We start from the raw sequence: 12,134 nt of genomic DNA, 5'->3' as shown, positions 1-12,134 counted from the left end.
ATCAGTTCTTTGAATCAGGTGGCCAAAGACTGCAGTAAGCTGTCCTTTTTTTTTTTTTTCACCCCAAGTATGGTTAAATCAAAGCTTTTTTTTTTTTTTTAAATTAACAGTTTCATACCATGTAGGAGGCATTGTGCTAGAAGTATCAGAAAGAGAATCAGAACTAAAAGTGTCAGATATAGTGCCTCTCCTTAAAACCCTCCTGATGAAAGTGAAAAAGTTGGCTTAAAACTCAACATTCAGAAACGAAGATCATGGCATCTGGTCCCCTCACTTCATGGCAAATAGATGAGGAAACAGTGGAAACAGTGACAGACTTTATTTTGGGAGGCTCCAAAATCACTGCAGATGGTGACTGCAGCCCTGAAATTAAAAGACACTTACTCCTTGGAAGAAAAGTTATGACCAACCTAGACAGCATGTTAAAAAGCAGAGACATGCCAACAAAGGTCCATCTAATCAAAGCTGTGGTTTTCCAGTAGTCATGTATGGATGTGAGAGTTGGACTTTAAAGAAAGCTGAGCACCGAAGAACTGATGCTTTTGAACTGTGGTGTTGGAGAAGACTCTTGAGAGTTCCTTGGACTGCAAGGAGATCCAACCAGTCCATCCTAAAGGAGATCAGTCCTAGGTGTTCACTGGAAGGACTGATGTTGAAGCTGAAACACCAATACTTTGGCCACCTGATGCGAAGAACTGACTCATTTGAAAAAACCCTGATCTTGGGAAAGATTGAAGGCAGGAGGAGAAGGGGACAACAGAGGATGAGATGGTTGGATGGCATCACTGACTCAATGAATCTGAGTTTGAGTGAACTCCGGGAGTTGGTGATGGACAGGGAGGCCTGGTGTGTTGCAGTCCATGGGGTTGCAAAGAGTTGGGCATGACTGAGTGGCTCAACTGAACTGAACTTAAAACCCTCTATTTAAATCTAATATAAAATCCTCTGATCTATTTAAAACACAGAATCTTATAAAGTTAAATAATTTTATATAGAATGATTTTAAAGTCATTTTATTATTGAACTCATTATTTTATAAATGAATCATATGCATGTCTACCAAACAGAATTATGGGGGTTTGGATCTGGATTCAAAGGATGGCTAAAATTTGGGTATATATGATAAGAAGAAAAGACAGTGGCCTTTGTGTTACAATATGTATCATTTCAGAGTGAAGATTAAGCGACAGTCTCTGTTTGCATACCCTCAGACTTTAAGCCTGTGATCTACTGTTTTCTGACTGTTTACTATAGTGCAAGTTCTTTTTTCCTTCTTAGTCTGTTCCCTCTTCTGTAAAAACAAAGGGATAATAATGCCTCTCTCTTATGGTTGGTATGAGGATAAATGAAGTGAAGCACTTAAATACACTGCCTGCCAACATGGTGAGTGCCAGCTGTTAATATCAAGACATAGGCTATAAATGAACCCGTCAGCTTGAAGTAGAGGGTTCATGTCAGTAGTGAAATGAGATATTATAACACCTGTGGTTTAGCATTTGGTGTGGGTTAGGGGGTTGGGAACATTTGGAAATGTCTCTTAATTTTGCTGTAACTAATGCTTGATTGTCTTTGAAGCCAATGAGGTATCGGAGGACTCCATTGAGAGCAACAACTAATGACTGGTGACAAGCATGACTTGTCAGTTAAACCATGTAAATTGACAGTGTGTCTGGACTAAACTGGTGCTAGGCAGATAGTTTGTAAGTGCCTGAGGGGCAAAGGGAAAAGAAAAGACAAGTGGAAAGTGTCCTTCAGGCTTGTCATCACCATTGAAGTTTCCTTCATTTGGTGCTTATAAGCCACCCACCTTCTGTGTCACAACAGGTTGTAACATTGTATTTAAATGACGACTGCCACTGCAAGTAAATTTAGCAACGTGGTAGTCCCTATAAAATATCCCCAGCAAACTCCTGCCATTTTCTCTAACCACTCTGTGGACTAATAAAAGCCAAAGAGAGCAAGAAATAGAGCTGCAATTCCATTCTCTCTGCAGCTGCTCATGTAAGAACATGGTTTTCCCTGCACCTGAGATGTTTGCCCATAGAGAGTTATTTTTCAAGTTGTTCTGTGGAAGCTGAACAGATCTTAATGCCACCAATAGTTTTCAAAGCTTCAACTCTGAAAGAGCTTTGAAAGTAATTAGATAAAGAAAATTAATTCCAGTTGGGAACACATAGAGCATTTCATTTGGAAACTGACATGAATAAAATTATAATTATGGTAAATATAAAATTCTAAAATTACAATACATTCTGACTTTAGCATTTCCATGCAAATTAATGTTATGTTAACACTCAGTAAAGAATGCAATAGCCAGGAGACCAACACAACAATCAGAAAGGAAGATGCTCCTTTTGTGCAAAGCCTTTGAGCAGGCCCAAACTCTGAGATTGGGCTAGAAACAAGAAAAGATTTTGCAAAGAGCAGCTTAAGTAATACATCAAAGAGTGCTCAGATCAGTATTTTCCCTCTCTTCTTCCTCCTTTTCCTCTCCAGATAAAAATATAAATAAGTAGATGATAGATAGATAGTAGATATAGACATAAAGACAGATTACACAATATCAACAAGGACAATGTTACCCCAAGGGATGAAAATACATGCTCGAGGACAAAACAGTTAAATGTTATAATGGTTATGATCCCTCCAAAGAGCCACAGTATATAAAGATCTATATGTGGTACTAATATTTCACAGGATGAAATTAATATGGGAAAAATATCTAAATAGCATTACTACCCTTGTGATAACAGGAAAAAGACTAAGAAATATTGATTTAGCTGCATAAATTTTGAGTCATGAGTAAACTTTTCCTAGGCCCTCTAGTTATACAAAGAGAGGTCTGGCAAGACAGCAGCATCATGCAAACCAAAAGAAATAAAATCCCCAAACTATTCTCTGTGTATATCTATACTGATATGTACGATATCTGATAAACATATCTTTAATTTCAATAAAGCGTCTCAGGTATTTTTGAAGTGCTTCTTGTGGAACAAAGTAGTAAATGTGCTCTTACAGGGAATGTGATCCAGATGAAAGGGTTATCAAACTCTTACCTGCAGCAAGGATGTGGGAAGGAAGGAAGGAACACAGAGCTTGGAGAGCATATACCAGAGGAACCCTGAAAGGTGACTTTTAATTAGATAGCTGGGTTATAAATAGAAAGCAGAGAGGCAAGGTCGTAGAAGAGAGTGTTCTAAGCAAAGACACTTTACATCTATCTATGTCCCAGAAGTCACAGGAATCGTGGCATGTTCACATACATGAACAGGATCCAGAAAGCTGAGGTTTAGCAAAGGAAGAGGCCTGTGGGCGATGGTAAAACTGAAGTAGCTCAGAGATAGAGGAGCTCACATAAGTCCTGCTAAGCGGTCTGGAATATGTCCCAAAAGAAAAACCATTGTATAATTTTAGAAAAGTAATTTGTCTGATCAGGGTTGTGTGACTAAAAGACTGAATTAGGTCAAGGTAAATTTTCAATGTGAATCAATATTTAACAGCAGATTTCCTTCTAAGTACTAATGAACACTCTTGCTATCATGTAAAATGCCCTTGTTCACAATAACAACTCCAAAAGCTGGAATTTCTTATTAGCAATATGCCATAGAAAATGGAGAAAAAATACTGAAGTGTGCAATAGTTTATTTAGTCAAAGATGCGCATAATGTACTTGTAATGGCAAAACTACTGTGACAAGATTTTCCAGGGCATATGAGCCTAAGATACCTCTGATATTTGCTGTATGTTTCTGTGTTGATGGCAGCAGTCCATGTTGATGAAGTGACTAGACATAGAATTTGAATAGAGGTTGGAATATAACTGAGATGGCTTTCTAGGACCTACATGATTTTTATTTGCATAGACTTATAAAGAAGTCAGGGCCCGTCCATCTGTGGTCATGGGGAGCTGCAGTCCCTCTGTAAGCCATGTAGTCAAGATATTTTTTTGAATACCTGTCTTTTTATTTAAAGTGAAGTCTAAAAGTAGTATAAGATTTTCAGCTATTTCTTTAACAGTTACACAATCCATTAACTGATTCCACCACCCTATCAATGCTTTTTATTTTTTGACAAACAAAATGAATGAAAAACAAAATTTTACCTCAACATATTTTCAATAAAAACAGGCAAAAAGATGTGAGAATTTAATAATCACAGCTTTTCTAAGATGCAAATAGTTTACATATAAAAATGTAGAAATACACTGCAGTGAAGCATTAAAAGTAACAAGAAAGTCTTAATCTGTAGTACCTATTTTGTCTTATATCAATGCATAGTTATTATGAACCTATGTGTAATATTTGTCTTCAGTTCAGTTCAGTTGCTCAGTCGTGTCCGACTCTTTGTGACCCCATGAATCACAGCATGCCAGGCCTCCCTGTCCATCACCAACTCCTTGAGTTCACTCAAACTCATGTCCATCGAGTCAGTGATACCATCCAGCCATCTCATCCTCTGTCGTCCCCTTCTCCTCCTGCCCCCAATCTCTCCCAGCATCAGAATCTTTTCCAATGAGTCAACTCTTTGCATGAGGTGGCCAAAGTACTGGAGTTTCAGCTTTAGCATCAATATTTTAGTATGTTAATTTTTCTATGTTTTCATTTGTTGAATTATATTTGGCTATGAGAGTATTTACAAAGCATTGCATTTCAGTTCATCCTATTCTCTTGAATTGTGTGGATTGTGGTTTTATTTGTGTTTGGAGGAGTTTATTTTGATTCTGTGCACTGTCTAGCAGTTCTCATTGGTAGTAGCCCCTGGGTTCATTTAGAAAGCTACAGAGCTTTTGAAATGCAACTAATCAAAATGGAAAATTATAAATGTAATTTTATTTTATGACAGTAATTCATGGATGAAAGTAAGACCTAAAAAAAACTATAACTTGTCCCAAAAGACTCTGTGAAGAAACAAATGCCTACAAAATAAATAACCTTACACGAATGAATATAAAGATTGTCTTTAAATTCAAAGTACTAAAAAATATGAAACATACTTACTCAAATAAAACTCCATGGTTATCTAGAGAGTAAACCATGAGTTAGATATAATGGGCTACAAAATTAATTGATTGATTGAGGGCATTCTAAACTAGCAAGATTTCATTAAGCTCTGTCTCTTATCAATGAAAAGAAACTTTATAAATTACTAATAAATAGGATGGTTATTAATTATAATCTGAGAAAACACTGAATCAGGTCTAAATATCTGTTTATTATTTCTGTTGCTGTGTGACTTGGCTAAGTCTGACACAAGTCCAAGGCGATGCAGTGGAAAACAGAAAAGCTCCTCAGTGAGAGTGCACATGCCTCATCCATGCTGATATTAATTGCCAAAGTGTCTCAGACATAACTGAACCTCCAAACATATTTGCCAAAGAGATCTGAGGGTTGAAATTGTGAATCTAAACCCTTAAACGATGTGTTGGTTTTTCCTAGAAGAAATAAGAAGAAAAAAAAAAAAAGAAAACTCTAGTTAGACTATCAGAATTCTTCAGTAGTATTAAAGAAGACGTTAAAAAAAGCAACTTAATTTGATGGTTTATCCCATGAATCATCTGCCTTTATTTAAATAGAATTTTCAAAAGATCACCTAATTAAAGATGCATTTAAGACCTTTCTATGTATCAGGTGAAGTAATTTTCCAAAGCATTTCCATATAAAAATTATAGAAATTGTTCTTTTCAGCATTGGAAATATGTGCATATTATATCACTGAAAGCAATTACATCTCTATGTTCTTAGATAACATTTAGTAATCTACTGGGGATTTGCTTTTCAAATTAAATTACTGTAACATTAATATTGCTATATTCATACAAAATTGAAGGTTTCAGACACATTAATTTCAATTCAAATTTTTCTTCTCTTCATCTTTCAAAGAAATGAAATAATAATTTGAAACAAAAAATTAAACACACATAAGAAGGTTATGTTGAGTTGGGAGGATATTGTAATCTTTAGCCTAAAGCTTCAAAAAGCCTGTTATTGGATTCAGTCCATTTTTGCTTGTGCATGCTAGTTCCGGTGAATGCATGTGTTATTACAATGAGTCAAATGCATTTGAACTCAACCTTTTCAAAGTTCTAATTCTGCTGAGCTGACATTATAATAATGATGGCATTTGTACTATGGGACAATGGGCATTATTTTATGAATTCCTACTATGAGTAAGAAATTATTAAAAGACCAAACTAAACTTTTTAAAAGATAAAATTATTTTTCACAATATGAATTATGTGTACAAAATTTTCGATAACTTGACAATAAATAGATTTAAATGATGAGGAAAAGAAAAGAGGATAATTAGCTTAACAAAGTTTTATTTGAAAATATATATTATGTATTTAGTTAAATGATATAATCACTCATCCTAAATGGTCATTGTAGGTAGGTTAAATATAATGAATATGTACTTTAAAATACTATTTTACCTTGGAACATGTAGTATAGAGACCAGCCCTTCTTTGAGTATTTAGTTGAGCTATGCTCTTTTTTCTTGCAAAAGCAACCAAAAAAAGTATTAACTATAAATTCTAGGTTTGTTTGGGGAATCAGAGAATTCTTAGAGGTTCTTTCATTATCTCTCTACTTTTTCTGCAATTACTCATATCAATCTCAACAACATTTTTATCAGCCTGATCAGGAATTTCCCAAGTACTCAGTCTCCATAGAAATAATTTCTCTTTATCTGGCACTCATATTTCACTGCAAGTTTGTATTATTTCATAAAAGCTAATTAATTGACAGCAATAAGTAGTAGTATTGATAAAATTATTAGTGAAATAAAAAGATTGGGAACAAAAACAACTTAGTGCTGGTAAGTACTTCATCCACGAGTAGAAATTTGTGTGCATAGGCAAAACTAGGCAAACTTCTCTAGAGTGTTCTGTCAGCTTTGGGTCTCCACACTGCTCTGGGCATCAGTCCACATGGTTTAGAAAAAGTATTAGCACTATTCACAGAACATTAATCAGTTCACTGGGAGCCAGTCTGGAGAGACTATTCTACTGTACTCAAATTGTGGCCTGTAAATATTTTGATTGATGTTCAGTGTTAGTTGCTCAGTCGTGTCCATTTCCTGGAGACCCATGAACTGTAGCACACTAGGCTCCTCCGTCCACGGGAATTCCCAGGCAAGAATACGAGAGTGGATAACCATTCTTTTTCCAGGGTATCTTCCTGGACCAGGAATCAAACTGGGGTCTCCTGAATTTCAAGCAGATTCTTTAATGTCTGAGCCACCAGAGAAGCTCTACAAACCCATAAAGATTCAGATAATTTGCAATTCCTAAAGAAATTCTTCTCTACTTTTGCACACATTGTATATATTTATATTTACAATTATGCTTACATTTATATGTTTACAAATCTGATTTCTAACTCAAGGACCTCAACAACTGAGTGAAAAACATAAGGGGCAAATACTTTTTGATCCCTAATTTAATTATTTCTCATATTTTCTTCATAAGAAAATGCATTTTTCCATGTTAAATGTTTATAATGTGCAGAGCTTTAATGTGCTTTATATTGACAAACTTTGTTTCCAATATTGGCTTTGCTGATTAATACCTATTTGGCTTTGCACATAAACAAATTATTGAATATATGTGATATGCTTAGAACAATAACTGGCTAATAATAACTGTTATGTACATTAACTGTTATTAAATAATTCCAGCATCCTTGCCTGGAAAATCCCATGGAAAGAGGAGCCTGGTGGGCTGCAGTCCATGGGGTGGCAAAGAATATGGCATGACTGAGCAACTAACACACACACAAATAACTCAATTACTCTGAAACTTCATTTCTAATCTTTAAAATTAATATTTCATAGGATAATGTACACTAAGAATTTGACTGGCTCTCTTCTGTAATACAAAGAAAGCTTTGTTTCTAGTTTTGGTTCATGCATTTTAAGTTAGTATTGTTGTGTCACATTTCACAGAGTTAGAGAAAAGATGAGCTCTAAATGCTATACTCGATGTGTTTCTGAAATTAAATTCTTTAATTGCACTAATTTATCTATATATTTAAAAGCATACAATTTATCATGACAAAAATAGAGTGTAATATTTTTTACAATTTTAATGGACTTAAAAAAAAAACTTTACTGAAAAATAAAGTAAGGATAAAGGGAATCAAGAGAATAAACTAAGATCAATATTTGTACAATAACACCAAAAATAGGTGAAAAGGAGAATGATACTCTAACATACAAACTTTAGAAAATAATCACTCATAAATTTTCAAAATTTAAAGAATAACATAGTCATATGATAAACATCTCTCTAGAATATTCTGTTCCTGATTGTTTAATTACATTTAAAAAGGGAAATTACTGCTGTTAATTTTTAAGGAAAGCTTAAATTATTTCTAAACAAATATTCATATACAAAACAAACATTTTAAAATAAATTCAAATATTATTAAAGCAGAATATTATTGATAACTAACACATATTTTTAAAACATCTCCAACTTGGTATACACCTATATTTAATTTAAAATCTTTAATATATGTTTGTATACATTAAAAACAAGCATATATACTAGAGTTTAAAAGTGGAATTCGTATATACATAACTTTAAAAAATAATGAAAACACTGCTGACAAATTTTTTATAAGTTAACCTAGACAAGGATTTGTTCTCATTTCATGGTACTTATAATAAAATTTCTTATTGATTACACATTGACTACACAGCATTTAAAAAAATTCTGTTATCTTAAAATTGTTGTCTGGGCATCATGTTTACAGTTTTCTAAATTGCTATATAAAGAAGTTAAGGAGAAGAATACCTTGAAGGTTGAACACTCTTTAATGATTTTGCAACCATGGTCAATCCATTAACCTCCAAGACATTCCTGTATCATTGTCTATATCTTCTTAAGTTTGATCTAAGTTTTAACCCACATATCTACTTTGAGTTGTTGGAAAATAAATCAATATTGAAATGTAAATAGACATTCATATTTTTAATGGTATAAAGGAAAACAATTGTATAAATGATGTTAAGATTGCTAACTACAAGGAATATTTTACCAGAAATGATGCTTCTGCATCTGAGTGTCTATAGTTTTATGATCTTCACAATTAAGAAATGCATGACCTGTACTGCAAAACATGCATGCCAACCAGTTATAGAATGAGACCCATCTGGTACATTTCAGTGCAGAATTGTTTTTCTTAGCTATGTTTTAGATTAATCAAGATATAGGTAAATGATAGCTGCACATCATGAATCCTTTATTTCAATAAGTTACTCTTAAAGGAATAACATAATAAATCAAAAAGCCTTCATGTTCAAAGTAACCAAATTCAGTAAAAAAATCTTGGTTTCACCAATAACATATCCTATGACTTCTAGCATATTTATAACCTCTCTACAACTTTTCAAGTTCTAAGCCTGTCTTTTAAGTCACAGAGAATTATGGGCACTGTTTTATGCAGGTGTATTTATTTTTTCTTTAATATCTCGGCAATGCTTCAATGAACTTTTGACACTAATTAAATTTAATTCATATATAAGTTTGACCCAATGTATTTGGATTGGTTACTAGTGTCACATGATGTTTTCATTAGACTGTGATGATTACAATTACTCTTATAAAAGATGAGTTATTCAGTGAAAAAGCAAATAGTTTATATTTTTTTTACAGTGCTAAGGTGAGAGTTCACTTAATGTGCCAAGCTAACCCACATAAAATGAAATTACTGAAATTTTGAATCATCATGCTGTAAAGATTGAAACAAAATATAATATATTAAATAGCATGGAGACTGACAAATGATAGATGCCCCTTAACAAAATCACATATCAGTGATGCTGAAATAGGCTAGATGTGGCATTGAGTTGTTACATACACAAGGTGGTGGGGTGGAGAGGAACTGAGCAAATTCCCTGTTTCAAAGTATTTGTGTAATACTTGAATACAGACCAGAAAAATAAAAGTAAAGATGAAAGACAATTACAGAATATATGTGAAAGTTATCTAAGTTAAACCTGACACAGAGTACTAACATGACATGTACAAGAGAGAGATCTTCTTGTTGACAGAGCTACAATCAAAAGCTATTCATCCTGCCACCTGTTCTTCCTATTGTGAAGAAAAATGAAGGTAGGGTCTTCCCTCATAGCTCAGTTGGTAAATCATCTGCCTGCAATGCAGGAGACCTGGGTTCGATTCCTGGGTTGGGAAGCTCCCCTGGAAAAGGAAATGGCAACCCACTCCAGTATTCTTGCCTGGAGAATCCCATGGACAGAGGAGCCTGACAGGTCCACGGGATCACAAGAGTCAGACATGACTTAGCGACTAAACCACTACCACGAAGGGAAGTAACACATTTTGGGTACTAGTTAGAGATCCCATAACATAAAGACAAAACATAATGATCTCTTCAGAGGAGACACTAGAACTCAATTTAATGAAGTCACTTGTCCCCTTGATAGGGGTGTGTGTGTGTTTGTGTGTGTGGGCACGCATGCATGGACACTGTCATGTCCAACTCTTTGCAACTCCCTGAACTATAGCCCTCCAGGCTTCACTGTCCATAGACTTTTCCAGGTGGTGAGTAACTCCAAATACGTGAATGAAAGATTTGATCCTCTATCTAAATCTAGGTCCTAAACACAGATCCTGATCTGAAATGAATATTTTTGACTATTCTACTTTTCAGGATCTAGAGCAACAGCTATAACCAACATGCAATAATTCATGGAACAATTACCAGCACATTCTCTGTAAAATGTATCAATAATAAATGTATAACTCCAGAAGCCAGATATACTTCCATTTATTTTGCCTACTTAAAAGATTGTTCAAATTGCACAAAAGTGATATATATGATTTCAAAAAAGAGCTCTTGGATAAAAATCAATCCATAGGCAAAGACAGAAGCAACAGGCTTTGGAAAAGAATATGTAGATCTTTGTTATTTACATTTATTGAATTTTACTCTTTATCTTAGAAAATTGAAAGATAAAAGCTTTACAAAATGCACATGCTTTTATCTTAAAATCTTCAGTTTATTTTTATAGATAAGGAATCTAAGTTATCATGAGTTTAAACTTCTTATCCCCACAAAATCTTATCTAGTTTTCCTGTAACATTTAACAAATCTCACAAAAATTAAGATTATAAGAGTAAGTGAAAACAATTATGACACAGGTTAAAATATTTTTGGGGATGATTTAAAATTAAATGCACTGGGGGATGTAATTTAATGGCATTTTTGCTTATTCTACAGGAAGCATTAGCCACTACACTTTTACAGCTAAATTCAATGTAGGTTTTAATATTTTTACATATAAAATTAGTTTGTTGAAGTTTTCTATATAAGTTTAGAGAAACTTTGTGAAGTGAAACAAATATTAATTAAATGAATTACATGAAAGACATTTTTATCATAGCAGATAATTGATTTTAACTCACATATACACATTTATGGTGCAGACTTTTTCAATAAAGGGAATATAATCATCACTAAATTCTAATCTTTATCTTTAATTGCATTCTTTGCTAACTTGGATATTTAATCTAATATTTCTATATTCAACTTTAGAGTATCTAGAAGGAAAACTTCAAAGGATATTTTTTTACAGGTTTTATAATACAATTTCAGAGTATAGCACAAGCTAACCTAATTGTTTGCCCACAGGGTCCATTAATATTAGTATTAAACTCTACTACTGATTTTCCATCTACATTCAATCATTTTTTAAATCAGTAAGACATAAAATGGAAATTCTTTCTACATGCATAAGTATTAGAAATATAATTTGTTGATAGATAGTTCTCCCTATTTTATACTATAGAGTCAAGCAGAATGTCCATCCTTAAGGTTAAAACAAACTGTGATAATTCTTTTGATAATTGTATCAGAAAAGACATTTTAGAATATTTATTTTCTATGACTATATGCAAAGATTTGTCAATCACACTCATAAAACGACTTCCAAAGATTTTGAAAATGTTTTGTATTCTTTATATTAAATGTCTAGTTTAATGGTTGAAAAATCTGTTACTTAATACATTCGAAAAGGATCCAAAAATTATAAACTAACTCCACATATTTTATTCAAAAGTGTATTAATATTTAATTTTGTGTACTCTATAAGTAAAATTCAAAGTAATAT

The 12,134-nt window shown here is 33.3% G+C and overlaps 1 protein-coding gene across 8 annotated transcripts in view; it reads left to right on the top strand.

Annotated features, from left to right (window-relative positions):
- Window positions 1-12,134, top strand: part of PCDH9 (protocadherin 9) — a 1,147,437-nt gene that overhangs the window by 688,155 nt on the left and 447,148 nt on the right. The window lies entirely within an intron of this gene.

This window comes from Bos indicus, chromosome 12 (genome assembly GCF_029378745.1).
Source record: "Bos indicus isolate NIAB-ARS_2022 breed Sahiwal x Tharparkar chromosome 12, NIAB-ARS_B.indTharparkar_mat_pri_1.0, whole genome shotgun sequence".
NCBI classification, from domain to species: Eukaryota; Metazoa; Chordata; class Mammalia; order Artiodactyla; family Bovidae; genus Bos; species Bos indicus.
The sequence above is the reverse complement of the archived record's forward strand: the minus strand, read 5'-3'. Positions and strand labels throughout refer to the sequence as shown.